We start from the raw sequence: 27,600 nt of genomic DNA on the forward strand, positions 1-27,600 counted from the left end.
CGAAGGTATTTAAAAATGTAGCTTTGCATACTGTTTTGAGGTCTCCCGTCCCATCTGGAAGTGTGTAGCTGATGGTTGACTGTATTCTACTAATTAACTAACTAACTAACTAACTAACAATGGTTTCATTCCCCACCCTGAAGGGGTGGAGCGGGCCACCTAGAGGGTAACGCCCTCTCTCTGGCCAAGAGATGCGGGCGGGTTGGGGAGATGTGACGGAAGAAGGAGGTGGTTAAAGGATGTGAATATGTAGAAGATGGGAGGGGAATTGTGCCTATGCCTAAGTATGAATGGATAAGTTAAGGAGATGAGGTTAAGGGTGTGTAGGTTATCTAGAGCTTTATTGACAGATTTACAAATGGTAAGTACAACGATGTGATTACAAATACATGTGTTATCAAGATACAAGGTATACGTGAGGGAAGATGTGAAATGCAAGGGAGGAAGTGGAATTTAGAAGGAAGTGCCGGGGTAGATGTGTAAAGTAAGAAGACGGAGGGAAGCGGTTAAATGGTTAAGAGAAGCGGTGAGAAGACGGAGGAGGTCAAATGTTGGAAGGGGAGAAGGGAGGAAGCCGTTGGGAGGAGGGGGTGGGCATACTGGTGGATGTGGAAAAATGGGAAGAGGAATTGGCCGGGGGCGGCGATATGGACGATCTGAGCTCTGGCGATCAGGTGAAGGCGGGGAAAGAGAGGGCTCGACCAACACCACCTAGATATCTAGGTGGTGTTCGCCAAGCCAAGACCAACTACAATACTCAGACCACAACACAGAAAAAACATGGCTGCCGTACCAGGCCAAAGCTGACGTGGCGAGGAGTAACCTAATAATGGTCGTGAGAATATTGCAGTACGAAAATATTTATTGAAGGATTTTAAAAAACAGCATTTGATACGTAAAAGAGAAATAGTAATTTTACGTGCTCTTTATCTAGAGGATTTTTTTCTTGTTTAACGTCCACTATCACATCGAAAGGTTTTGGCGATGGATGGAAGGAAAGGGCTACGAGTGGGAAGGTAGCGGCCGCGGCCTTAATTAAGGTACCGGCATTTGCCTGGTTTGAAAATGTGAAACCACTGAAAACCATCTTCAGGGCCGCGCGGTCAGGGTTGAGTAGCCGTGATCTTGCATTCGGAAGATGGGAGGGGTTCGAATCCCATCGTTGTAGCCCTGAAGATGGTGTCCCGTGGCTTCGCATTTTCACACCAAGCGAATGCTGAGGCTGTACTTTAATTAAGACCACGACCGCTTCCTTCCCACTCCTACCTCTTTCCTATCCTTCCGTCACCGAGAACTTTTGATGTGTTAGTGTGACGTTGAATAACTGGCAACAGAAAAAAGCATTACAATAACCAACAAGTTATCAACGCCTAACAAATGTCACTTCGTTGAAAACACGAATACGGACTTAAAAAATCGACACAGCACCAAACAAATAAGTAGTTTTCCGAACATTAACACTGTGACCCATTATCCTATTATGCATCATTCACCAAAATATTGAAGTTGACTAAAACTAGAAACTACACACATCCTACAACTCCTCTTTTGAAGTTTCTTGGCAATTTTTCATTTGAGATCGTATAATTGTTGATAAAATTACCGGCCAGAATTTTTACACAGTCCTTTATAATTTTTGACGAAGAAACATCACACTTCCACACATCACTTGAACAATTAATGTTACTTTCAAAGGTTAATACAAGGCTAAAACAAGGGCTCTATTTTCAGAAAGTTCCCCAAAATAAAGATTATGTCACTCATTTCAATACTACTCTCTCTGTAATTACCAAGGTCACTTACCAAAATTTCACATTTTCTTTATCTCTCACAATTGAGGTTGCCTTGGCCGTAATATCCTAATATCAATTTTAATTTTTCTGCTAGTAAACCAATAATTTTAAAATACACTTGCACTTCTAGGTCACTCGTCACTTTCATATTGATGGAAAATCTACTGTAGGTCTTGAGAACATTATAATATTTCGCAATCACGTTGAATGGACTCATATTTTTGTCTTAAAAGGCTGAAAATATCTGTATCATCTTCACACCAATGTTTAAATGCTACTTCGTCTCTCAGTGGCAGTTGCTGTTCATGCTTTTTAGGGCACCTTCTTCCTCGAGGTAAATAAATGTTATGCGAGAGACAGGTCTCAGTGGACAATTTAAGATATTTCCTAGGGAAGCGAATAGGTTCACTATTCTCAACGGGAAATATAATATCTTTGCGGACTATGAACTTAGAGTAAAATATTTGATGCACACGACAAGTTCATTTTTTACAGCAAAATTTTCCCTATCAATGCACCGAATCCATTTCTCTCGAAATGGAGAGGGCAGACATACGCGAAGAATTTCCGTAATTTGACCTGCAGAGAGGTACACAATACAGCACACTACATTCTAAGTAAACGCCAATAATTTTATTATAACACCACCTCTCAAACACAATGATAAACCACGACCGACTGGATCTCTCGCTGCGCTCCTAGCTAGAGCGACGCATCAAGTCGGCCGTGGATAAACAAACACATAACCTGTACGGTACCACGTTGAAACACGAAATAATTAACCTACAGGGATTTTAAGCTTCCACGTAAAAGCGACTGGAGACACAAATACTTCCGTATCAGTATTGAAAATCACGAAGTACGATCATATGCCCACTCGAAATACCTATTTCACAATTATTACTTTAAACTCGTATCCACAATCACATTTAACCTACGCCTGGCCCGCACCCACGGCCATATTGCCATTAATCGAAACCTGCCTTGAGGTCTGAGGATTAATAGTTGGTCTTGGCCAAGCAGTGCTTAGCCTACAAGGAATACAAAGCCTGCTCACTCGCAGTGCTCTCTTCAGAAACAGTGTCCGCCTGGCAGTGTGCGTCTTGGCCGCTGCAGCGCTAGTATACCACCTCACATCAGCACTCAGTAGCATTGTTAACGGGAGTTAAAACCAGCACAAATTTACCTCTACACTATACTTCCTGTATATTATATACGTTACTGAGCAGAATGAAGTAGAAAATAATAAATGTTCACCTTTTACCCCTAGGAGTTCAATTCAGCTGTGGATTTTCATTTCAGATTACACATAAAACTGTCGCAATTTATGCCTGGCATTTAAAAGGATATAAGGTCTGCACTAGATAGTTTTACTACCGCACCGTAGATTTTCAGTGAAAAGGAACGACTTTAAATATTTTCCTTGATATTTTCTTCTCATAAATTGTTTTTCTTCTCGAGAAGTATTCTCGGCGATACTCATCTGTCATGCCATTAGCATAGTTAGTGACAGAGGAGTACAGAAACTTCTACAGTATTATTCTGCTTTGTTCCTCAGGATGATCACTTTTCCCACACTGTAGAATAGGATTTTTAGCAACACGTGGCAACAGTATTTCGGTTAATGTTTGTGCTATTTTTGGACTGCCCAGCGTTACCGATAACATTTCGTCCTTTACTTGCCCCAGTTTCATCAGCAGTGATACAAAACTTGGCTTTGGATACCTGAAACGTGAGACCACCTCTGTCTTTGATTTTTATTAATGACGTTAGTGGAGATGGACTCTGGATACTACTAATTTTATCAACACACTCTTGACATGGCATGTGGTCTTCGACAACTCTTACCAAATATCCTTGGTACCACCTACACAACAGAATAAGGAAAATATTATCATCAGAACAGGAACAATAATAATAAGAAACCTAATTTTTGCCGTCACATGGTCTGCGTATTTACTGTACCATACCTTGTCTGCTTATTGCTTTAATCCATAATTCCCTAGTTAGTTCTTGGCAAAGGAATTCATGGAAACTAGTTCCAGGAACTTTATTTCTAGAGCCTTGTTTACAACACGGTACGCAACAGTACACCACTGTAATATGATTGGCGTATTTTAACAATACCCTTTTCCCATTTGGTCAATGTGTGAATTAAGCCGAAAGTGTCAGGTTCCAATTCATCCTCAATTTACAAGAATTTACCAGTTTCACATTGGATGGTAAAATTATATTGTGCGACGTTTGCAGCAAGAGGTGAGTGAAATTTGTTTTATATTTCCCCATAACGAATTATTATCAATTTAGCAAATCCAACACGGTGTTTTAAGTAATGCATATTAAGATACGTTAAACTGCAGCTGCCTAGAATATTGTAGAGCCTATTTGAGAGTCTGTTTTAGGCAGCTAAAATAACATTTTAGCACCTAAAAATCTGAGGTCAAGTAATCACTGTATCAACAAACACAAACACCAGTCCCCGAGCCAGAAGAATTAATTAGACGTGATTATAATCACCCATCCGGCCGTCAATCGAATCCGGGACCTTCTGAACCGAAGGCGTCAGCGCTGACTATTCAGCCAAGGATTCGGACAAAACAAAATCATTATTGAGCTTCATTATTTCTATCTGTATTAACATTCAAATTTCGCAGTGGACGTCACCAGTAAGCATACAGCGTGTAGAAATACCGCCAACCGAGGTGTTCATGTGAGGTTGAATTGCAGCGCCTCTAGCGGCAAATATAGCATCCACAGGGCGGACAGCTATGAGTGGCTATTGGGCAGGCTTTGTTTTCCTTGTAGGCTAAGAGCAGTGATGGGAGCATTCGAGACCAAAATGTCGATTACAAGTTCTCGAGATATTTCGAGTCCTGATAAAACAAGACCAACTACAATTACATCAGACCGTAATCCAGAATAAACATGGCGGACATCGGCGTGCGATATGAGAGGTTGAGGGAAAGATTATGCAAGTTTATTTCGAGTCACCTAAAGAAAATATCACAAGTCAAACGTCATGAAATGTAACTCACTAACTCAAAATATGAATAATTAAACACCAAAAGTAGCGTTATAGCGTATTGTAAGTCTAAATGAAATTTCAGAGGTGAAAATAACGAAGGAAGAATTATTGTATCAACGTCAGGTTGGAACGGACAGAGCGTATAAAAATATTTCACATAAAAATCTCCGGTCAGCAAATACGATATATAGATTTCACACCACCATTAACCACAGCCCATTACGTAAAACACGCAAATAAATTTCTCCAACAAAATTTCAACCCTCCAAAATTCACCTATATTGTTGAGTAGGTACAAGCGATATTTGTATGATACACTTGACCATCTAAAGCACTCGTCAGCTTAAAACTCACCAGAATTTATGGCATAATTGTATTTTATATAAAAGAACACAATCTTAATGTTCACTCCACGGGAAAGGGGGTTAGGTTTAGTTTACGCATGTTCATTGTAAAACGTTGAAAATTTATTACATCATTCTTGCGCCACCGTTTAAGATTTATCATAAATATTAGTCATGATTTCTGGGACTGATTTAATGTTCTTTGTAGTACGTTGGCTGATAAGGCAAATGCTAGGATAGGCATCATTAGTTTAAAATTCGGAAGTTTGCGCGGCACTCGAATTAGATCACCATCTTCTATGGGTATATAATGTGTTCTCTAACAATACGTTTGATTTCAAAAATGATAAAATGATTAATCCACACAACATTGTTAGTCCTATGATTCGGTTCGAAGTTTTCCTTACGAATGCTCTTAACCCAATTTTGTTTTAATACTAGGTCTTTTGGAAACGGGAACACTTAAGCTCTTACTTACATCCAGGCACACAGCACATTAAACTATAAACATATTGCATAGGTAATTAAAAATTAAGGAAAAAACTTTCAGAGAAGAACACGAGAATCAACATTAACTTTATCACCACCGATATTGTTGGAATAAATAAGCTCTTTGAGAACAAATAGCTTCTTACGGCACTGAAAGAGGATCTGTAACCTTCTTAAGACTATAAATAAATATAATATACGATTAATAATATTCAAATTTCCGTAAATATTTGGTAACAACACGGCTTACACAAATCAAAACAAACGCATGCTAGCACTCCAGCTGCCGCCATTATGGACAGTTTCGATAGGTCGGTTAAGGTCTGATATATTGTAGTTGGTCTTGGATAAAAGTATTGAATACTTCCGCTCGAGGTATTCACTAATGAAAATCCCAAAGCTAGACCACATTGGTTCCTCTTTATGCAGAATCCGAGAATGGTGTAATGGTTATAGATCACTATCTGAAAACAAATCATTCACAATAAATTGTTTGCTTTCTTTATACTTCATATTAGGAGAAATAAAATGTTTTTATTTTATTTTATGTTTTCAGAATTTGCTTTCCGTCGACACGTGTGCCGGTAAGTTTTATGGCGACGATGAAATAGGAAACGGCTATGAGCGGGAAGGAAGTGGTCGTGGCCTTAAATGAGATACAGCCCCAGCATTTTCCTGGTGTGTAAATGAGAAACCACGTAAAACCATATTCAGGCCTGGCGACAGTGGGATTTGAACACATTCTCTCCCGAATGCAAACTGACAGCTTAGTCCCCCGACCCACGCGGTCACTCTCTCGGTGAAATAAAATGTTAATTTACACAAATGATATGTAATATATGAATGAAAATACATAGTAGACAAATAAGAAAATTAAATGAATTAAGAGGGGGATTGAGAGAATGAAAATACACATTTTGACAACAACCAAGGGCGTAATATCAAATTTATATAAAATAGTCACAATTTAAAATTTCTTGTACGTTCGTCAAATAATATATATACACCGTACAAGGCTAGCCTTTATTAAAACGCTTCCTGGACACTAATTGTTCTTGATGTCCTGAGTTCGCTTACATTTCAGTTACTCGACTTATTTAAGATTCGAGAACTTGGTTTCGAATGTAAGTTTCGATTCTTAAATGTTCTCGGGTGCATAGTAATCGATTCTGCAAAGTATTCGATTCTGCCCATTACTATCGCCAAGTCTCAGCGTTCCGACCGACGAGCTAGAATAACATAGAGAGGTGGAAGCGCTGCTTGGCTGAAGCTAACTGAACAAACGCCCGCCATGTTTCCAGTGAACACATAGGCAAGGGGGCGTGGCTGTCAAGAGACAAAAAATGTTAAAAATACGCATTATAGGATCACTGGTGCAAATTTAAAGACCATTAGCCGAAATCCTAGAACATTGATAATCATAGAATGTGGATAGCGCCTGTTCATCTATGGAGCGACGTCAACGTCACGATCAGCTGATTGTAGGGAAGTTCGAAAAGGATATAAGGAGAGTCGACACACGACGACATACGAACAAGGCATGAAATCCGGAACAAGAGCGTTACCTTGCTCGGCTGTTGTGGTTAAGCGTAAAATACAATAAAATTTGTGAACATGAAGGAGTATTTTATGGAGGAAATCCTTAAAACGGAAGGGCCTTACGGTACATTACAACATCATTATGATCATATTTTAAAATTGTTGCATCCCCATGAGTACCACTATAAGTGTTTGTCATTATTTATTTATTTATTTATTTATTTATTTATTTATTTATTTATTTATTTATTTATTTATTTATGCGACTTGTTTAACGTCGCACTAGCACATCGAAAGTTTTCGGTGACAGAAGGATGGGAAAGGGCTAGAATTGGGAAAGTATGGGCCATGGCCTTAATTAATGTATAGCCCCACCATTTGTCTGATGTGAAAGTGGGAAACCGCAGGGCTGCCGACGGCGGGATTCGAACTCATTGTACCGGGCGAGTTGGCCGTGCGGATAGAGGCACGCGGCTGTAAGCTTGCAACCTGGAGATAGTGGGTTCGAATCGCACTTTTGGCAGCCCTGAAGAAGGTTTTCCGCGGTTTCCCAGTTTTACACCAGCAAATGCTGGGGCTGTACCTAAATTAAGGTCACGGCCGCTTGCTTCCAACTCCTAGGCCTTTTCTATCCCATCGTCGCCATAAGACCTATCTGTGTCAGTGTGACGTAAAGCCACTAGCGAACCCATTGTCTCCCGAATGCAAGCTGCGCAACCCTGCGGCCAACTCGCTCGGTAAAAATATTTATTATAATGTAGGTGACTTTTTTTTTAACCGTATCATTCTGCCATTACTAGTTGAAAGGTAACCCTGAAAATTGTCCATTATGAAGTGTAGCCAAATTCTAAACACTAATGCGACTGACATCTGCAATAAACATTTCATAAACTTCACAGGTAGCAGTAAAACACTCCATTTACCATGCTTGGTGCACGTCTGACTGAAATAGGCCTACATCAAACCAAAGACACAGAGAGTGATACGGAGCCTTCAGGATCATTATGGGGGAAATAAGAAAGAACCCAGTTATCGATGTTCAATGAATCATACACCCAGCGGCGCCGGCTTTCTGAGGCAAAGCGTTTTCCGCCTCCACCCCAAAAAAAAAGTGATCTTGTGGAGGGGAGGTCATAGTACCATTTTGCCTCCCCAGAATTCTCCTCCTGGATGTAAAACGTGGAGTATGGTAGTCTGCGAAGGTGGTAGATGGTTTTATATCAAGAAATGCAATTAGAAAGCGGGCATCTGGTGATAGAGCTTTTTCACATTTCGTCTCATGAAATGCATAATATACAGTACGGTAATAGGATATGTATTAAGAAAATGTTTTTATAAAGCCAGTTCTAATTGTTTTACTTGTGATAAGTCAGTGTTGTTTGGTTTTAACTTTTTCGTTTCTTTCTTTTCTTTCTTTATCCATTTGCCCTCCAGAGTTGGTTTTTCCCTCGGACTCGGTGAGGGATCCCACCTCTTTCGCCTCAAGGGCAGTGTTCTGGAGCGTGAGACTTTGAGTCGGGAGTATAACTGGATAAGAGGACCAGTACCTCGCCCTGACGGCCTCACCTGCTATGCTGAACAGGAGCCTTGTGGGGTGGGGTGGCCATAGCTTCGTACGTAAAACATTCCATCGAAATATTTACTGTATTTATGAATCAAGTTCTATTTTTCTGTTTACCTGCGAATATCATTGAAAACTCCGCACATAAGACTCGTTCAAAAATGTATTTGAGAAAAAAGCTCTATTATTGTTCTGTTTTTACTGATTTTTTTAATGTGAATATTGTTATAATATAGGAATGTTTGCATTAATAGATTTTCCTCATTACACATGCCTGTATTCATGTTGATCATGCGCCCCCCACCCCAATCATTACCGAAAGTCGGCGCGCCTGATACACCAACACCAAATGGCAACAAAAATGCTCAAGGGCAAAGATGAACAGGTACCAAGAAATCATCACTTATGATAAGTCTGAAAAAATGGAACATATCAATCATCTTACTCCGATTAGTGCAGCCATACGATGAGCATTCTGCTGGCATTCTTGAAGGCGAGAATCTAACCTTCCACTTCTTAAAACTCAGAATGTTCAGTCGCCATGCACAATCGCCATGTTAGCTCACCATTATGTTCTGTCGCCAACTCGCTTTGTTAGGACAACTCGAAAGATGGCTGCCCTTTATGAACTTGCATCTGCAAGGAACGCTGTTTTCAGGCATATAGCCCCTCTTACGTTACGTTCGCACCAGAGGTGGCTTGCTTAGCCCCTAGAATGATGGTGGATAGTCGCTAGGATGATTCATCCAAGCAAACGAACTTCCAAGAACGAATTGAAGTGCTTGGCTTGGCTCCCTGGGTAGTTGCTAAGCATCTATCCTAGCGAACGAACTGGGCTGTTTCCCCAAGCTTCTGTCCAGGTAGAAATGTGAACTTGCTTTTGTATTTAACGTACATTTTACGTAAATTTTGACTTGAAAATCGATGAGCTGTTTGTGTCAGTAATGTTTAAAAGAGAAGCCTTGTAGAACTCATCACATGAGCTACACAAAAAGCTTTGGGAAGAGGTAGCGCAGGAAGTTGGCAAAGCTAAGTACAAATCAATAGTGTATTTATTTATTTATTTATTTATTTATTTATTTATTTATTTATTTATTTATTTATTTATTTATTTATTTATTTATTTATGTGTGTTACCTAAAGCATTTACAAGTTGTAGTATTGATTAATGTTTCTATCATCCCCCTGTAGGTGAGGGTAGTAGAATAAAACCCGCCTGTCGTAAGAGGTGACTAAAGGGGGCCTCAGGGAATCTGAACTTGGTAGCGTGGGTTGGCGACCACGAGGCCATGAGCTGAGTCCTGGCATTGCTTCCACTTACTTGTGCCAGGGACCTCATTTTCATCTATCCTATCCGACCTCCCTTGGTCAACTCTTGTTCTTTTCCGACCCCGACGGTATTAGAGCACTCGAGGCCTTTTTGGCCGATACATTCATTTTCTGAAGTGTCGGATCCCTTCCATTTTTTCTCTCGGATTAGTGTTATATACAGTAGAGGATGGTTGCCTAGTTGTACTTCCTCGTAAAACAATAATCACCAACACCACCAATGTTCCTATCAACACTTGTTTGTTTGAATATAAATGCGGCCATTATAACGTTCGATTATGTTTTCAGGTGAAGGTATAGCTCCACTTACTTTGTGTACGTAACAATACACCATTGATCAAAATAACACTTTTTAACACAATCTAAACACAGATATGAACCAACCACATTTCTCAAACGTTCGCCTACGGAGGCGCGAATCGATAATTGCATTAAGGTTTGATATATTGTAGTCGGTCTTGTTCTAGCTCGTTGCTTCCGATCTTATACCAGAGTCGACCGTTTGCAGGCCCATAAAAGCCAGCTACGAAGTCGAAGCCGTCATTAAGCGCATCTACGAGCCAAGTGTAAAGTTATATCGAGGAAAGTACCGTCTGTGATTGGCTTAATAGTTTCTTCTGTGTATAGTGGTAGTGTGTCGACCTCCAAACCCCGAGATCGCGGGTTGAAACCCAGGAGAGGTACTGTAAGTTCGTTCGGCAGTCCATGGCATACAATGTAGACATTGGTGGCGCGTGGCAGAGATCCGAGTTACGAGCTGAGGATTATTATTATTATTATTATTATTATTATTATTATTATTATTATTATTATTATTATTAGCCACGTAGACCAGCCCCAAATTTTGTCAACTCCTTCTTTCTTTTGTAAAATGTTCGCATTCACTAAACACCAAAAAAGAAAACTATTTCTGTGAGTGTGAAATCGGATTTCGGTCAGGTAGAGGAAAGACAGAAGCAATTTTTCCCTTACGTATGACTCTTGAAACAAGACTGGAATATTTACCTCACGTTTGAAAGTGTTTGACACAGTAAACTGGAAGATATTATTTCAAGCTATGAAGAAAAACGGCATGGACTGGAAAAATAAGAGATTAATTTATCTGATTTACCAGAATTAAACAACAATAATAAACAAGGAAGCAAGAAACAGGAAGGGAGAACGGCAAGGATGTCCACCTTATCTATGTCTGTTTAATTTGCTTGCTGACACAGCTATCATGAGTATGAAGCAAAAGGTGAAAGGAGTGGCTGATAATTAATGGTGAAGGTTTTCACTGACTCCGAGAAAAAATTAACGGAATGCTTAAAGTGATGTCTAGGATCCTGAACGAACGTAAATTAAAGATAAACATCAAAGAGACTAAAACGTCATTTGTAAGAAAAAGCAGTAACGCAGTCAAAATGAACATCAAAACTGACAATACCATATAGTTGAAGAGTTCAACATTTCTGCTATTTAGGTTGTTGTTGTTGTTTGAGTCATCAGTCCATAGACTGGTTTGATGCAGCTCTCCATGCCACCCTATCCTGTGCTAACCTTTTCATTTCTACGTAACTATTGCATCCTACGTCTGCTCTAATCTGCTTGTCATATTCATACCTTGGCCTACCCCTACCGTTCTTACCCCCTACACTTCCTTCAAAAACCAACTGAAAAAGTCCTGAGTGTCTTAAGATGTGTCCTATCATTCTAACTCTTCTTCTCGTCAAATTTAGCCAAATAGATCTCCTCTCACCAATTCGATTCAGTATCTCTTCATTCGTGATTCGATCTATCCATCTCACCTTCAGCATTCTTCTGTAACACCACATTTCAAAAGCTTCTATTCTCTTTCTTTCTGAGCCAGTTATTGTCCATGTTTCACTTCCATACAATGCCACGCTCCACACAAACGTCTTCAAAAACATCTTTCTAATTCCGATATCAATGTTTGACGTGAGCAAATTTCTTTTCTTAAGAAAACTCTTCCTTGCTTGTGCTAGTCTGCATTTTATGTCCTCCTTACTTCTGCCATCGTTAGTTATTTTACTACCCAAGTAACAATATTCATCTACTTCCTTTAAGACTTCATTTCCTAATCTAATATTTCCCGCATCACCTGCCTTCGTTCGACTGCACTCCATTACTTTTGTTTTGGACTTATTTATTTTCATCTTGTACTCCTTACCCAAGACTTCATCCATACCATTCAGCAATTTCTCGAGATCTTCTGCAGTCTCAGATAAAATAACAATATCATCGGCAAATCTCAAGGTTTTGATTTCTTCTCCTTGGACTGTGATTCCCTTTCCAAATTTCTCTTTGATTTCCCTTACTGCCTGTTCTATGTAAACATTGAAAAGGAGAGGGGACAAACTGCAGCCTTGCCTCACTCCTTTCTGGATTGCTGCTTCTTTTTCAAAGCCCTCGATTCTTATCACTGCAGACTGATTTTTATACAGATTGTAGATAATTCTTCGTTCTCGGTATCTGATCCCCATCATCTTCAGAATCATAAATAGCTTGGTCCAATCAACATTATCGAATGCCTTTTCTAGATCTACGAATGCCATGTACGTGGGCTTGTCCTTCTTGATTCGATCCTCTAAGATCAGACGTAAAGTCAGGATTGCTTCACGTGTTCCTACATTTCTTCTGACCGGGCGAGTTGGCCGTGCGCGTAGAGGCGCTCGGCTGTGAGCTTGCATCCGGGAGATAGTAGGTTCGAATCCCACTATCGGCAGCCCTGAAGATGGTTTTCCGTGGTTTCCCATTTTCACACCAGGCAAATGCTGGGGCTGTGCCTTAATTAAGGCCACGGCCGCTTCCTTCCAACTCCTAGGCCATTCCTATCCCATCGTCGCCATAAGACCTATCTGTGTCGGTGCGACGTAAAGCCCTTAGCAAAAAAAAAAACATTTCTTCTGAAGCCAAATTGATCTTCTTCCAACTCAGCTTCAACTTGTTTTTCCATTCTTCTGTAAATAATACGTGTTAAAATTTTGCAGGCATGAGATACTAAACTAATGGTGCGGTAGTTTTCACACCTGTCAGCACCGGCTTTCTTGGGAATAGCTATAACAACATTCTTCTGAAAATCGGATGGGACTTCTCCTGTCTCATACATCTTGCACACTAAATGAAATAACCTTGCCATGCTGGCTTCTCCTAAGGCAGTCAGTAATTCAGAGGGAATGTCATCAATTCCAGGTGCCTTGTTCATATTTAGGTCACTCACAGCTCTGTCAAACTCTGACCTCAAAATTGGGTCTCCCATTTCATCAGCATCAACAGCCTCTTCATGTTCCAGAACGAAATTATCTACATCTTTACCTTCATACAACTGTTGGATATGCTCCTGCCATCTTTCTGCTTTGTCTTCTTTCCCTAGAAGTGGTTTTCCATCTGAGCTCTTAATATTCATACACCTAGATTTCCTTTCTCCATAGGTTTCCTTGATTTTCCTGTATGCAGCATCTACCTTTCCCAGGACCATACAGCCTTCGACATCCTTGCACTTCTCCTTCAGCCATTCTTCCTTAGCTATCTTGCACTTTCTATCCACTTGATTCTTTAATCGCCTGTATTCTTTTCTGCCCTCTTCATTTCTAGCATTCTTGTATTTTCGTCGTTCATCAATCAGGTCTAGTATCTCCTGAGTTATCCACTGATTCTTAGTTGATCTTTTCTTCCTTCCTAACATTTCTTCAGCAGCCCTACTGACTTCATTTTTCATGACTCTCCACTCTTCCTCTATAGTCTTTCCTTCAGCCTTTTCATTTAGTCCTTGTGCAACATGTTCCTTGAAACAATCCCTCACACTCTTTTCTTTCAACTTGTCTAGATCCCATCTTTTTGCATTCTTTCCTTTCTTCAATTTCTTCAACTTCAGATGGCATTTCATGACCAACAAGTTGTGGTCAGAGTCCACGTCTGCTCCTGGGAAAGTTTTGCAATCCAACACCTGGTTTCTGAATCTCTGCCTAATCATAATGAAGTCTATTTGATACCTTCCAGTGTCTCCAGGTCTCGTCCACGTATACAGCCGTCGTTTGTGGTGTTTGAACCAAGTATTGGCAAGGACTAAATTATGATCAGTGCAGAATTCAACCAGCCGACTTCCTCTTTCGTTCCTTTGTCCCAATCCAAATTCTCCTACTGTACTACCTTCTCTTCCTTGGCCTACCACTGCATTCCAGTCTCCCATCACAATTAGATTCTCGTCACCTTTTACATATTGTATTAAATCTTCTATCTCCTCATATATTCTTTCGATTTCTTCATCATCCGCTGAACTAGTAGGCATATAGACCTGCACTATTGTGGTGGGCATTGGTTTGGTGTCTATCTTGACGACAATAATTCTTTCACTATGCTGGTCATAGTAGCTTACCCGCTGTCCTATTTTCTTATTCATTATTAAACCAACTCCTGCATTTCCTCTGTTTGATTTTGTGTTGATAATTCGGTAGTCGCCTGACCAAAAATCTTGTTCTTCCTGCCAACGTACTTCACTTATACCAACTACATCTAACTTTAGCCTATCCATCTCCCTTTTCAGATTCTCTAACCTACCACAACGATTCAAACTTCTAACATTCCACGCTCCGACTCGCAGAATGTCAGTATCCATCTTCCTGATGATCGCCCCCTCTCGTGTAGTCCCCACCCGGAGATCCGAATGGGGGACTAGTTTACCTCCGGAATATTTTACCCGGGAGGAAGCCATCATCAGTACATCCTTCATACAGAGGGAGCTGCATGTCCTCGGGAGTTAGTTACGGCTGTAGTTTCCCGTTGCTTTCAGCCGTGTAGCAGTATCAACACAGCTAAGCCATGTTGAGTATTATTACAAGGCCGTATCAGTCAATCATCTAGACTGCCGCCCTTGCAACTACCGAAAGGCTGCTACCCCCCTTTCGATGAACCATTCGTTAGTCTGGTCTCTCAACAGATACCCATCCGATATGGTTGCACCTGCGGCTCGGCTATCTGCATCATTGGGACACGCAAGCCTCCCCACCACGGCAAGGTCACATGGTTCGCAGAGGAGGGCTATTTAGGTATAACAGATGTAATGATAGAAGTGAAGAGACCGGGCGAGTTGGCCGTGCGCGTAGAGGCGCGCGGCTGTGAGCTTGCATCCGGGAGATAGTAGGTTCGAATCCCACTATCGGCAGCCCTGAAAATGGTTTTCCATGGTTTCCCATTTTCACACCAGGCAAATGCTGGGGCCGTACCTTAATTAAGGCCACGGCCGCTTCCTTCCAACTCCTAGGCCTTTCCTATCCCACCGTCGCCATAAGACCTACAAGCATATCAGCTTGGATACGAGCAAATCCCCTGTGGGTGGGGGCGGTAGAATAACACCCACGGTATCCCCTGCCTGTTGTAAGAGGCAACTAAAAGGGCCCCCAGGGGCTCTGAAATTGGAAGGTGAGTTGGAGACCACGGAGCCCTGAGGTGAGTCCTGGCATTGCTTCCACTTACTTGTGCCAGGCTCCTCACTTTCAACTATCCTATCCGACCTTGTTTGGTCAACTCTTGTTATTTTCCGACCCCGTCGGTATTAGGCCTAGGGAGTCTTTCGTTTTAACACCGTTGTTTTCATTAGGCCGATACCTTCATTTTTCGAAGTGTCAGACCCCTTCCACTTTTTCTCTCTAATTAATGTTATATAGAGGATGGTTGCCCAGTTGCACTTCCTCTTAAAACAATTATCACCACCACCACCACCACCACCACCACCACCACCACCACCACCTGGATACGAACAAATCTTTCACAAAATCATTCATCTACTGTATGGAAGAAACGTGGACGCTAGAAAAACAGAGCCTGTGGCAGAGCAGAAGTGTTATGGAAGAAGATTATAATATCCAAGTGGACAGAAAAACCTAGGATCAATTATTACAGGAAGTAGGAGAGGAATGCACGTTAAATGAAGAAAATTAAATGTATACTGCATTTCCTGAAACACATCATCATGATCAAGAATATCGTATAATATCGTAGGAGAGAAGGCGCAGACCTCGGATATTCAAAGAATAATAGGAGGTGAGAACTACACCACGCTATAGGCGTCGTGCGAGTGAAGCTGTTTCGTACCTGTTGCGCCTCTAGTGGTTAGACTGGTAAACTGTTGGTATGATATCTGTGCCTTCTCACAAATCACTTCGTAAGTGCAAAATTGATTCGTCAGTCTTTTGAGTTGGATTCTGTGAAATAAAATGGTATATAGGCCTACCGTAAGTTAACTTCAGGGATTCTGTTTTAAGGAAAGATGCACAACTTTAAGATAGTAACCATGTTATGCACGTAAAAGAAATATCAAGAGAAATATCAGGAAACTGACTGAAAGAAACAACCTCCTTACGTTGTCAATTTCAAGGTAAGCTTATTTGTATGTTTTTGCGCTTTGAAAACCTATAGTAGCTTTTTAGCCTGCTAAATATGGCTGATGTCCGCCTCTGTGGTGTAGTGGTTAGTGTGATTAGCTGCCACCTCCGGAGGTCCGGGTTCGATTCCCGGCTCTGCCACGAAATTTGAAAAGTGGTACGAGGGCTGGAACGGGGTCCACTCAGCCTCGGGAGGTCAACTGAGTAGAGGTGGGTTCGATTCCCACCTCAGCCATCCTCGAAGTGGTTTCCCGTGGTTTTCCACTTCTCCTCCAGACAAACTCCGGGATGGTACCTAACTTAAGGCCACGGCCGCTTCCTTCCCTCTTCCTTGCCTATCCCTTCCATTCTTCCCATCCCTGTTCAGCATAGCAGGTGAGGCCGCCTGGGCGAGGTACTGGTCATTCTCCCCAGTTGTATCCCCGACCAAGAGTTTGAAGCTCCAGAACACTGCCCTTGAGGCGGTAAAGGTGGGATCCCTCGCTGAGTCCGAGGGAAAAGCCGAACCTGGAGGGTAAACAGATGATGATGATGATGAAATATGGCTGATAATTTATTTCTTAGTTATTTATAGATCGATCCCGACAGAAATTTGCTAACAGGTACATATTGCAGCACTATGCATATTTGTCACCCTTGATCGTAAGAGCAGTGGGAATACCAGGAGAATGATATTGAAGCCATGTACTCGAAAGGGGGAAATCATTGAACGGTTGCTTCACCACAAACAAAACGAACAACCGTGTTATTTACCAGCCGACGTTGAAGGCTCAAATTCACTTTGCCAAACTGAAACAAGCGATAAGGTAAAACATATGGCATTTCAAACCAAGTGTAAAAAGGAATCTCACACCGTTTATAACTTCATTGTTGAGAAAATAGCCTGTGGTGCGGTTGAGCACAGTGAAAGTGACTTATGAAACTGCGTAATCAGACTTAATCGGAGAAGCATTCACAAGACACCTTAAAGAGAGAACCCACACACTCACTATTGGCAATGAACGACATAAAAAAACCTGTCACGGCTATCAGTCAAGACAGCAATGAAGCTCTTCAAAGTGAAAATCATCCTCAGTCTCATATGAACTTGAGATAATCTACGAGACATGGCGATAATGGAAAAAAAATTGAAGACCACATTTCTGAAGAAAGCACTCATTCAAGAAACACTCCATCGAGGCTCGTGTACTTACATCAGAGGATAATCAAGTAGCAAATTATGCGTTGCTGCCTTTACGTGCTTCGATAACAACATGTCTCATATCTAGCCGCAGTTCTCTCAGCTGCGCCTTGCCTTAGGTGGTGAGGGTCATGCATAGGGATGGTATGTATCCTGGACTATCAGTATCTCTTATGTCCGGCTCCATGGCTAAGTGGTTAGCCTGCTGGCCTTTGGTCACAGGGGTCCCGGGTTCGATTTCTGGCAGGGTCGGAAATTTTAACCATAATTGTTTAATTCCTCTGGTACGGGGGCTTGGTGTATGTGTCGCCTTCATCATCATTTCATCCTCATCACGACGCGCAGGTCGCCTACGGGTGTCAAATCAAATGACCTGCACCTGGCGAGTCCTCGGACACATCCCGGTACTAAAAGCCATACGCCATTTAATTTCGTTCCTCTTATGGGTAAACCATGAACAAAATGCCAACTACAAACACGAGAATTACGACTAGGAATCAGTGGTTTTCTGTCGGTTGTTTTCCGCTTCAGCGCTATAATTTAAGCGCTATAATAAGGAAAACTTGGTTTCAACAGGACAATTTTGGTACGTAAAATTACACCCTACCACAGCACAGTTCCCTTCGACTCTTTGAACACGCGTCATTATCATTGAAATTGGTTATATATACTGTTTATAGTTCTTTCATTAAGCAACTATCTTCTAAATGCCAGAGTGCAGCACTGTGCTCTATAGAGGACAGCTGATGATGGACAGGGATACTTATATCAACAAGTCGTAGCCTTTAATTCATGACGACGACGACGATGATGATGATCCTTAAGACATGTCATTCTAGGGTGATTTCACCGAGATATTTTAAATACCTACAATTTCTAAATACTATTATGTAATTTTACATAGTAATAACTGTATGACTTACATGCTCATACTCATCATGGGAATCTGTAGATGCTGTGGGAAGATATTAGAACAAATAATAAATGAATACAATCATGATATTATTGTAGGAGGATAGCACACAATGTGCATATAGGAAATTGCATAGTTCAACTAGAGATACTGTTCTTTTGGAGCACAGCTCTGCGTGATACCGTTGGCAAATTTTTCCACACAGTTCACAAACACACTTTCCATCTGGTTCGTGGAAGTACTTTCTATTGCATATTTTGTAGTGAAATCCATGGACCGCGAAGCGTGTCATGGTGTGTCGCAGGTCATAGCCAGAATTCTTCCATTCTGACGTCATCATGGCGTCTGTTCGGTAGAAATCTATCCAAATATTGGCTTTTTTATCCTGTAGCTCTTGAAGTAAGGCTTGGTGTTGTGTCGTGGAAGGCAATGGTAATCTTAATCGTAGATCTTCTATATAGAAGGGTTGTCTTGTCAGCTCATAGGTTAACCTCGAAGGAGCGTTATTTGCCAGGCAGAGAGCTCTCTTGAGATACATGGCCTTCACTCGTTCTAGTACAGCTAGGTTGTTCTTTCAGATAATCACTAATGTGTACTGTATGTCCTGATGGGGGAGATCTTGAAGTGGAATAGGGCTATTGCTGTCTCTGTAGATAATTGTCGAAGAACCTTGATGTCATTCATTGCTGCGGCTGCTGAGGTTGCTTTGTCTCTGATGTGTTTGGTGAAACTTTTTCCGTTTGATTGTAAAGTCACGCCTAAGTAATTGTAGGAATTGATCCTGGCGAAATCTTTATTCTTGAATTTTATGTACTCTGCAGCTGGGAGTTTCCCACCTCTTCTAAATGTCATTTGGACTGTTTTCTCTACCGGGCGAGTTGGCCGTGCGGTTAGGGGCTCGCAACTGTGAGCTCGCATCCGGGAGATAGTGGGTTCGAATCCCACAGTCGGCAGCCCTGAAGATGGCTTTCCGTGATTTCCCATTTTCACACCAGGCAAATGCTGGGGCTGTACCTTAATTAAGGCCACGGCCGCTTCCTTCCCATTCCTAGGCCTTTCCTTTCCTATCGTCGCCATAAGACCTATCTGTGTCGGTGCAACGTAAAGCAAATAGGAAAAAAATTACATTAATACTTAGACCGTTTGTATTCGGCCAAGCAATAAGTTTATCAAACGATTCCTGTAGCTTTTTATGTGATGTTAAGGCTAACGCCATATCATCAGCATATATGTAAATGGACACCTTCTCGCTGGTCATTGATTCAACTACGTCCCTTGTGACAATGTTGAACAATATCGGACTTAAAGGATCTCCCTGCAACACTCCCGTCGTCTGCTGGATTGTCTCTGATCTAGACAGGTTATCGTCAATATATATAAAAAATTTCGGTAGGAGTGAATGAATTATCCTGTATAGGTAGTGATCCTGACCTATAAGTTGTGCCAGTTCATTTGTTAGTACATTCCGGTCTAGAGAGGCGAATGCTTTAGCATTGTCTATAAACAGTGCATGAAATTTTCCTTTTGAAAGACGGAGAGCTTCAGTAATGTTTTATATTAGGCATTGGATAGGATGAGTGGTTGAGCGCCCTTTCTGGAAGCCAAATTGTTCATCAGGCATCATTAAGGCCATTAGAGCTGTTGGTCGGTTAAGTATTAGAGTGGACAGGAGCTTGAGCCCCGTATTCTCCAAAGCTATACCTCGATAAGAATCTGGATCATCTGTCTTGCCTTTGCCCTTGTATACGAGTTTCATGATGGAGTATCTCCATTTCTCTGGTATCTTAGCACATTGTGTGCTATCTTCCTATAATAATAATAAGGAAGGAATATCTCTATGGAAATGAATTCCGTGTGTAATATATCGGGTAAACATTTGGATCACGAGACGAAAATGAACGTGGAGAGTCTCGGTTCACACTGTCCTCATCTAAATATAATCATTATAGACATGAAATAGGCTTTTGGGCTTATGTCGTTTCAAGAACATAAGGTGAAATTCTTTGCGTTTCGCAAAGAACTTTGTTCTGCGTTTTCAGAAAAATATCTCGACTGTCCACGAGAAAGGCTTCCTTATTTTTCACCTTATTTTCCTGACACGGCGTAAGCCCTAAAGCCTATATCATGTCTATGTACGGGCCGTGAAAGCATCAATGGCAACAGAATAGAATCATTGCTTCACTGTTCTTCTTCTTCTTGTCAGAAATGTTTCTATATGAGAAATTTAAGCCCACTAAGTTGTCAGTCACGGTGATTGGCGACCCAGAAGTTAAAGAAGCCAACTGATTATGTTCGACACACGGCGGTGGTTCGACATGTTCATGTGCCGTGTTTTTCATTTTAAAAGTTTATAAGCTTTGACTACACGAACTGTCAACTGTCAACAATGGACTAACGGTAAATTTAGTAACCATGTAAACCAGAAGGAGGCAAGTCGTTTTGGCACCAAAATTCCAAAATTATGTGTTAGGTTCATCAAAATTCCCTCACTTCCCTTCCGAAATAATTCCAAATTTATGAAGTAATAATGCTTCTCTCATCTGTGAAAAAATTCTTGTTAAGTCCGGTACGAAGTCTACGTGCCTTAACCTCAATGAGGTTCCAGTCAAATAACCCACTTGTGCCCGCTGGTACCACTAGCGGTAGCTGTGCCGGAGAAACTAAAGCTAATAAAGGACTTGTGTTGGGAGTTTATTCAGACGAAGAAAATGAAGAAGCGGTGCGTTTTACTCCATCGGCGGAAAAGTACAACATCCTAACAGAAGGCAAGTTATTCGATGCCTTAAGAGTATCAGGACCTACGCCTAAGCTGGGAGTTGCCCGGTTGTTTTTCAATTTAGAGCCGGAATTTTCAAAAGTAGCTGTCGTTGGTTTGGGTAAAGAATGTACTGGATATAACGTATGCGAAGAACGAGATGACGGTAAGGAAAACATTAGGAGAGCCGCAGCTGTAGGGTGTCAGAAACTCCAAGAGCTTGATGTCCTAAGGATTTGTGTAGAAGGTTTCGGAAATGCGGAAGCTGCAGCCGAAGGAGCCGCTCTTGGTGTTTGGTTGTATCAAGAATTTAAGAAGAAACAAATTCGGATTCCTCATCTTGATTTGCATGACGACTGCAATTGGGCAGGTTGGCAAATAGGTCTTCACAAAGCTGCTGCCCAGAATCTCACTCGACAGTTGATGGACACACCTGCGAATCTAATGACGCCTACCATATTCGCTCAAACAGCAGTGGAAGTGTTGTGTAAATCCGGTGTAAATGTAGAGGTTAAAGTACAGGGATGGGCAGAGACCCAGAAAATGGGAGCATTTCTTAGTGTGGCTAAAGGATCGTGTGAAGCTCCAATATTTCTTGAACTCAGTTATTACGGAGCTTCATACGAAGAAAGGCCCATTGTTTTGATAGGAAGTGGTGTTACCTTTGACAGTGGTGGCATATGCCTGAAAAATGGATACGATATGAGACACATGCGAGGAGACTTGGCTGGAGCTGCTTGTATCGTGGCTACAGCGCGAGCTTTGGCAGCTCTTCAGTTACCAATCAATATCAGAGGTCTCATTCCCTTGTGTGAAAATATGCCCGGGTGTGCTGCATACAAACCGGGAGATGTGGTGACAGCTATGAATGGCAAGAACATTTTAGTTGAAAACACAGATTGTGAAGGAAGATTAATGTTAGCTGATACCATATATTACGCTCAAAATTTCTGGCCAAAATTCATAGTTGACGTTGGAACTCTAACCAAAGATGTGAAGAGGGGACTGGCGGGAGCAGCCACGGGCGTGTTTACTAACTCGGATGATCTATGGGACAAGATACACATGGCTGGGATACACACCGGTGATAGAATGTGGCGTCTACCTCTATGGAATTATTACACTCAGCAAATGACTAAGTGTAAGTCAGTGGATATCAGGAACGTTGGGCTAGGGATAGGAGGTGGTGCCTGCAAAGCAGCAGCTTTCCTCCACGAGTTTGTCCCCTGCGGGGAATGGATGCACTTGGATACTTTCGGTGTCATGAAGGAGAATGGTATAGACCACCCATATTTAAGAAGAGGAATGTCAGGACGACCGACCAGGACGTTGATTGAATTCATATCAGCCCTTGTTTGCAAGTCATGCCCTTGACCTCAAACCTATGCGAGGTAAAATCATATTTTTTATTCCTTAACGGTTACCTTCCTCAAATTAGGTAACAGAGTGGTAACTTTCAGTAGAAATATCTACGTAATAGCTCAGGTTCATTAATGTTGCATCAGTTAGCTGCTACTATATGCCAGGGATGGCGACTTCTGTGGCACGCCGCATAACATACTAACAAATGTGAATGTTGTTAACATATCCGCCTCTGTGGTGTAGTGGTTAGTGTGATTAGCTGCCACCGCCGGAGACCCGGGTTCGGATTCGATTCCCGGCTCTGCCACGAAATTTGAAAAGTGGTACGAGGGCTGGAACAGGGTCCACTAATCCGCGGGAAATCAACTGAGTAGAGGTGGGTTCGATTCCCACCTCAGCCATCCTCGAAGTGGTTTCCCGTGGTTTTCCACTTCTCCTCCAGACAAACTCCGGGATGGTACCTAACTTAAGGCCACGGCCTCCCAACCTTCCATTGCCTTACAAAGCCCCTGTTCAGCATAGCAGGTTAATCCACCTGGGCAAGCTACTTGTCCTCCTCTCCAGTTGTATCCCACAACCAAAAAAGTATCATGCTCCAGGACACTGTCCTTGAGACGGTAGAGGTGTGACTCCTCACTGAGTCCGAGGGAAAAAGCAACCCTGGAGGGTAAACAGATTAAGAAAGAAAGAATAAATAGGTCGAAAATCTACCAACACAGCACATTTTAACATTACTCTTATATAAAGAAGTATGTCACAATTAATTTTATGGCAATGAAAATGAAAATCCACAGCCTGTTTCCAGTCAATCGACTAGGTCAGGAATGGAATGAATGAAGTCCCCGTCTACCGGCGAGGACAGGAATTGTGCCGGCTGCCGAAGCCTGTCGCACTCCTCTGGGGCAATGATTAATGAATGACAGATTAAATGATATTGGAGAGTGTTGTTGGAATGAAAGGTGACAGGGAAAACCGGAGTACCTGGAGAAAAACCTGTCTCGCCTCCGCTTCGTCCAGCACAAATCTCACATGGGGTGACCGGGATTTGAACCACGGAGCCCAGCGGTGAGAGGCCAATACGTTGCCGCCTGAGCCACGGAGGTTACTTTTATGGCAATATTTTTCACAAATTGTGTTAGGTTAAAGCAAAAATATGTCCCATTACTCATAAAATTTACCGGTTTTTGAAATATAATTTTCATTTATGTTTGCATAAAATCATGAAAGATCCACTCGAATGGATTTATATGTAATGCAAACTAATACCTAAACGAGCGTAATGAGGGTTTTCATGACGATTTTAAATAAAAATAACAGGTGGCACGCTAGACAGTAAACCGAGCTCGATAGCTGCAATCAGTTAAGTGCGGCCAGTATCCAGTAATCGGGAGATAGTGGATTCGAGCCCCACTGTCGGCAGCCCCGAAGATGGTTTTCCGTGGATTTCCATTTTCACATTAGACCTTAATTCATTAAGGCCACGGCCGCTTCCTTCCAATTCCTAGGCCTATCCTATCCCATCGTCGCCATAAGACCTCTCTGTATCGGTGCGACGTAAAGCAAATAGCAAAATAAAAAACTAGACTAAATAATTGACACGCTAGTCGGAAAAGGTTTGCCATCCCTGCTGTAAGCTATGGGGGTTTTTCGAAACTTGGAATTAACCTGAGAAGAATATTTTTTTTTCAATGTATGCCTAAGTAAAAGTAGACTGTTATCTCCCTACCTACATTTATTGAGACAGGTGAACAAACACGGTCTTCCACCTTCTCCATTCTGCGCACTTTTCCGACGCCAACAGTAGGTACTAAGTTTACGGTGCTACTCTCCTCCATCTCAACAAACTTGATCCTACGTTCCTCATAATGGGAGGCAGCCTAGATTAAAAAGCCTAGAATAAAATTAAGGTAATAAATAATGTTGTAAAGGCTGAAAGAAATTACAGTACATGGATTATTCCATGTCAACTCACCTTGTATGTAAAAAAATGTATTTCATAAAAAGTACATTCCTTTATGCGAAATTACTTTTAAAATATTCCAAGGAAATGGATATAACGAATCCCCCATGTTACCTTAAACATCACAGTTAAACTCGGTTAAACGATTGATAATTTCGCCCATGCCTTTGAAAGCTAATAGGAATGGGAAGCGTCTGCTGGACTTCTGTACCAGTATGGGTTTAGCAGTTATGAATACATTCTTTAAGCATAAGGCTAGTCACCGCTATACATGGAAGGCTAAGGCTACCAGATCCATAATAGACTGTATCTTAATCAGTCCGGCCCCGCGGTGTAGGGGACAATGCGTCCGCCTGTCACCCGGCGGCCCCGCTTTCAGTTCCCGGCTGGGTCAGAGGTTTTTAATTGTAAGTTATTAATATCCCTGGCCTGGGGACTGAACGTTTGTGTCGTCTTTAACGTTCCTTTCCTCACACTCTACACTTCCTCCATTCCAATTACACGCAGGGTTATATCACATGGTGCAAGTAAGGGCAAAAGATCCCTCTTAGGCCGACGCCCCGAACAAATAGCATTTTTATAAATTTTTTAAAAAAAATTTTAACCGACTTCCAATTCAGGAAATCTGTTAGGAATGTACGGGTTTTTTTGGGATTTTTCGATAAAACACCCCACTGTCTGATCTGTAGTGAACTAAGTATCTCTAGCCCTAGGATAGAGAAAGTGAAATCAGTCTGCAAACTAATAAGGATGGAAAATCTCCAGGACGAGGAAATTAGACAGAAGTGCATGGATATAATTAGTGAGAAGTTCCGAATACTGGAGAGTAAGCAGGTTCAGGATATAGAAAGAGAATGGGTGGCATACAGGGATGCTGTGGTAGAAACAGCAAGGGAATGCCTAGCAACGACTGTGTGTAAAGATGGGAAAAAGCGAACATCTTGGTGGAATGATGAAGTGAGAACAGCTTGTAAACGTAGAAAGAATGCTTATGAGAAATGGCTCCAAACAAGGGCTGATGCAGACAGGGAATTGTACACATATAAAAGAAACAGAGCGAAACAAGCAGTCGTTGAATTCAAAAGAAAGTCCTGGGAAGATTTTGGTAATAACTTGGAAAGATAGCTCAAGCAGCAGGGAACCTTTCTGGACAGTAATAAAGAATTTTATGAAGGGAGAGGAAAAGGAAATGAACAGTGTTTCTGGGTAATTCAGGTGAACTCATAATAGATCCCAGGGAATCACTGGACAGGTGGAAGGAATATTTTGAAAATCTTCTCAACGTAAAAGGAAATCTTCAAGGTGGTGTCGCGAACAACGGAGTTCATGGGGAGGAGGAAAATAATGTTGGTGAAATTACACTTGAGAAAGTGGAAAGGATGGTAAATAAACTCCATTGTCATAAAGCAGCAGGAATAATTGAAATTAGACCTGAAATGGTGAAGTATAGTGGGAAGCCAGCGATGAAATGGCTTCAAAGAATAATAAGATTAGTATGGAGTGTTGCTAAGGTACCTTCAGATTGGACAAAAGCAGTAATTGCACCTATCTATAAGCAAGGGAATAGGAAGGACTGCAACAACTATCGAGGCATCAAATTTATTAGTATACCAGGCAAAGTATTCACTGGCATCTTGGAAGGGAGGGTGCTATCAGTGGTTGAGAGGAAGTTGGATGAAAACCAGTGTGGTTTCAGACCACAGAGGGGCTGTCAGGATCAGATTTTCAGTATGCGCCAGGTAACTGAAAAAATGCTACGAGAGGAATAGGCAGTTGTGTTTATGTTTCGTAGATCTAGAGAAAGCATATGACAGGGTACCGAGGTAAAAGGTGTTCGCCATACTGGGGGACTATGGGATTAAGGGTAGATTTTTAAAATAAATCAAAGGCATTTATGTTGATAATTGGTTGCAGTGAGAATTGATGGTAAAATGAGTTCTTGGTTCAGAATACTTACAGGGGGTTAGACAAGGCTGTAATCTTTCACCTTTTCTGTTCGTAGTTTACATGGATCATATGCTGAAAGGTATAAAATGGCAGGGAGGGATTCAGTTAGGTGTAAATGTAGTAAGCAGTCTGGCCTATGTTGACGACTTGGTCTTAATGGCAGATTGTGCTGAAAGCTTGCAGTCTAATATCTTGGAACTTGAAAATAGGCGCAGTGAGTGTAGGATGAAAATTATCCTTTCCAAGACCAAATTGATGTCAGTAGGTAAGAAATTCAACAGAACTGAATGTCAGATTGGTGATACAAATCTCGAACAGGTATATAATTTCAAGTATTTAGGATGTGTGTTTTCCCAGGATGGTAATATAGTAAGTGAGCTTGAATCAAGGCGCAGTAAAGCTAATGCACTGAGCTCGCAGTTGCAATCAACAGTATTCTGTAAGAAAGAAGTCGGTTCCTGGACAAAACTATCTTTACATCGGTCTGTTTTCAAACCAACTTTGCTTAATTCCTGTTGTTCCTTGTGGAACATAGGGCATCAACAAAGCATCTCCATCTGATCCTGTTGTCAGCCAACCTCTTCACCTCTCTCCAGGTCTTGCCTTCTTCCATTGCTCCCATGTGTACAGATCTTCGCCACATTTGTTTGGGCCTTCCTCTCTTCTTTTTACCTTGCGGGTTCCAATCCAGTGCCTCTCACTCAATGGCCTCATTCCCTTTCCTCAACATATACCCTATCCATTTCCATTTCCGTCGCTTCATCTGTATGGCCATCTCGGTCTCACCCGCCCTTCTGCATACTTCATGTTTGGAGATTACTTCCGACCAGTAGATGTTTAGAATCTTCTTTAAACAGTCGTTAACAAAGGTCTGCAACTTGGAGGTAATCACTTTAGTCACTCTCCAGGTCTCGGACCCGTATAATAGAACAGCCTTGACATTACTTCAGAAAATGCGAAGTTTGGTCCTGATAGATATTTTGTTGTTCTTGCATACCGGATAGAGCCGAACAAAGGCACCAT

At 41.6% G+C, this 27,600-nt stretch overlaps 1 pseudogene; it reads left to right on the plus strand.

The window, feature by feature from the left end:
• Positions 1-548: 548 nt before the first annotated feature.
• LOC136874602 (cytosol aminopeptidase-like) lies at positions 549-22,682 on the plus strand (annotated as a pseudogene).
• The last annotated feature ends 4,918 nt before the right edge of the window (positions 22,683-27,600 follow it).

This window comes from Anabrus simplex, chromosome 5 (assembly GCF_040414725.1).
Source record: "Anabrus simplex isolate iqAnaSimp1 chromosome 5, ASM4041472v1, whole genome shotgun sequence".
Classification (NCBI taxonomy): domain Eukaryota; kingdom Metazoa; phylum Arthropoda; class Insecta; order Orthoptera; family Tettigoniidae; genus Anabrus; species Anabrus simplex.